Source organism: Euleptes europaea, chromosome 7, assembly GCF_029931775.1.
Source record: "Euleptes europaea isolate rEulEur1 chromosome 7, rEulEur1.hap1, whole genome shotgun sequence".
Classification (NCBI taxonomy): Eukaryota; Metazoa; Chordata; class Lepidosauria; order Squamata; family Sphaerodactylidae; genus Euleptes; species Euleptes europaea.
The window spans coordinates 2,855,192-2,858,838 of record NC_079318.1 but is presented as its reverse complement, the minus strand read 5'-3'; positions in this window follow the sequence as shown (position 1 = coordinate 2,858,838).

Below are 3,647 nucleotides of genomic sequence, written 5' to 3'. Positions count from 1 at the left end.
CGTTTTACTGAAGTAGAGCAAAATGCAGGATCTTCCCCACTCTACCACATGCCTTTAGCAATGACAAAGCAGGAAGCCCTAAAAACCATTCTCATTCAGCCTACTCTCAAAGAACTCCACCACAAGGTTTTAAATATTAGTTTGGTTGTATGTAAGACAATGCCATTTTAAATGTGAGAAATAACATGTTTTTTGGAGAGTGGGGTGGAGGAAATAAAAGGGGTAAAACAATAATGAAGAGGTCTATATCAATCATAAAATAAAAGGAATGGTGCAAACACAAAGGTGTCCAAACCACAAACTACATGTGTACTGCCAGCATTATCACTTCCAGCTGAGGTGTACTTTTGAAGTCACTTTGTCCTAAGCAGTTCCCAAGACTACAGCCAGTACTGTGTATAGCCCTGGGATATGGATAGCTTGGCTCCACTAAATTCAATAATCCCTTGTTCACCGGGAAGAATATTTGTTCAATGTAGGTGATCCTTTGTTGGTTATAGAGAATGTTATATAAAAATAAACAAAATAATATTGTCCAATAAAACCTTTACAGATACACGAGAGTGCAGACTTACACTCTTCTAAGCCCAATGACTTCAATGTGTTACAGGCTTTGACATATAGGACCATATGAAATGTTGTATTTGTGTATTCTTAGTTAATGTGAGTGTTGTACATAGACAGAATCTTCCCCGTTTTTGAATCATTGAGGTCCCATTGAAATCCATTCAGAGGCTTGTCTCTCCCTAATATTAGTTCAAGCAGTCAAAAGCTGCTTTCAGCTAAACTTAGTGTAGAGACCTTGAAAATATGCCAAATCTTACATCAATATGTAAGGATGTCTGCTCTAGCTGCCTTAGTTAAAAAAAAAAAATGTCTCCTTCAGCTGCTAAGGAATATCTCCTTCAACTGCTCAGTAGAAGGGACTGAAAAGTGTTTAACAGGGAGAACATATACAGTGAGGGGGGAAAGTATTTGATCCCCTGCTGAATTTGCCCACTTGCCCTCTGACGAAGAAATGACCAGTCCATAATTTTAATGGTAGGTTTATTGTAGCTGTGAGAGACAGAATAACAACAGGAAAAACCCCAGAAACCCAGAAGACAAAAGTCAGAGATTGATGTGCATTATAATGAGTGAAATAAGTATTTGATCCCCTATCAACCAGCCAGATTAGGGTTAGGGTTAGGGTTCTGCTGTCGACAGAAGCAATCAATCCATCAGATTCCAAACTAGCCACCATGACCAAGACCAAAGAGCTGTCCAAGGATGTCAGGGACAAGATTGTAGACCTGCACAAGGCTGGTCTGGGCTACAAGACTATTGCCAAGCAGCTTGGTGAGAAGGTGACAACGCTAACCCTAACTGTCAACCTCCCTCGGTCTGGGGCTCCAGGCAAGAACTCATCTCGTGGAGTTGCAATGATCATGAGAACGGTGATGAAGCAGCCCAGAACTACACGGGGGAAACTTGTCAATGATCTCAGGGCAGCTGGGACCATAGTCACCATGAAAACAGTTGGTAACACACTACGCCATGAAGGACTGAGATCTTGCAGAGCCCACAAGGTCCCCTTGCTCAAGACAGCACATGTACAGGCCCGTCTGCAGTTTGCCAATGCACATCTGAATGACCCAGAGGAGAACTCAGTGAAAGTGTTGTGGTCAGATGAGACCAAAATCGAGCTCTTTGGCATCAACTCAACACGCCGTGTTTGGAGGAGGAGGAATGCTGCCTACGACCCCAAGAACACCATCCCCACCGTCAAACATGGAGGGGGACATATTCTGCTTTGGGGGTGTTTTTCTGCTAAGGGGACAGGACACCTTCACCGCATCAAAGGGACGATGGACAGGACCATGTATCGTCAAATTTTGGGTGAGCACCTCCTTCCCTCAGCCAGGGCATTGAAAATGGGTCGAGGATGAGTATTCCAGCATGACAATGACCCAAAACACACTGCCAAGGCAACAAAGGAGTGGCTCAAGAAGAAGCACATTAAGGTCCTGGAATGGCCTAGCCAGTCACCAGACCTTAATCCCATCAAAAATCTGTGGAGGGAGCTGAAGGTTCGAGTAGCTACACATCAGCCTCGAAATCTTACTGACTTGGAGAGGATCTGCAAAGAAGAGTGGGACAAAATACCTCCTGAGATGTGTGCAAACCTGGTGGCCACCTACAAGAAACATCTGACCTCTGTAATTGCCAACAAGGGTTTTGCCACCAAGTACTAAGTCATCCTTTGCAAAGGGATCAAATACTTATTTCACTCATTATAATGCACATCAATCTCTGACTTTTGTCTTCTGGGTTTCTGGGGGTTTTTCTGTTGTTATTCTGTCTCTCACAGCTACAATAAACCTACCGGTACCATTAAAATTATGGACTGGTCATTTCTTCGTCAGAGGGCAAACGGGATCAAATTCAGCAGGGGATCAAATACTTTTTCCCCTCACTGTAAAGCTGAAAACATGATATTAGCTTTATTAACTGTAGTTGTTTAATACAGTTGTTATACTATACTTATTGTAACCGTAGTTCTTAAAGTATTAAGTTGCTAGTAGAATTAAATGTTTTACATAGATTGAATTACTAATACAACTGAATGTTGTAATAATATGTCAATTATGGTACTGAGACAGTAAAGTGAACTCAGTGAGAGTTACTAAGAAGTGTTTTAATGAAGCAGCTTTGACTGTGCAACCTTGACTGTTGCAGCAGCTGAACTGCAGCAGTAATTTCTGGTCCCATATTATTTAATTAATATTGAAGACATAAATATAGGTGTAGAAACACAGGAAAGTTAGATCTCTCCAGTCTTTGCGTAGACTGGAGGTTCTCAGTAGATACTGGATTTGGTGTGTATATCTATTTACTTGTATGCTATTCTAGATATTGTGAATCAGATTCTTTTAACTAAATCAGATCTGTTTAACTGTTATATTTTAAGTTTTGGATTTTAAGACTACTTAGTATATAGCATTTGCTTGTATTCTTGTATTCATTTTTAAGACTTTACATACATGCATATACACATATTCTGTTTGAAGCTATACAATAAAAAGAGCTTACTTGCGTACGTTAAATAAGGTGTCCTGCTTATTAGGTGATTATCTCAATAAGATAACAAACCACTTCTTAGGAAGGGGTCGCTTTTAAGAGAATAATCACTGAAAGGCACTGACCTGCTTCAATTGGACCTCAAAAAGTATAATTCTGTTACAATTGCCCCATGACATAAATTATGTTGCCAGACAAAAAAATGGGAAGTTAACTGCATTTCAGAGAAAAGATTGATTACTATGCAGATATCACTGAGGCTGGAAGTGCACACACATGCAAGTTAGTTCAATCAAGTTCAAGGGGATTTCTTTCCAGATAAATGTGCTCAGCATTGGGGTGTTAGATCATAAGTTTGGAGCCTAATTCATATTTTTTTTAACATATGAGACGCAGGACGTGTTGATTTGACAAGAGGTGCAGCCTGTAATTCTGTCCCCACCCCCCACCCCAGTTGTATGTTTGAAGATACTAAAATCATTGCTTCCTGCCAGGTCAACTTTCCATATGCAAGGAGCTTTTGAGGTGGCATCAACTTCAAATGAATGATCCTTCATGTACTTTCTGAGGTCTACTAATAGGCCCCA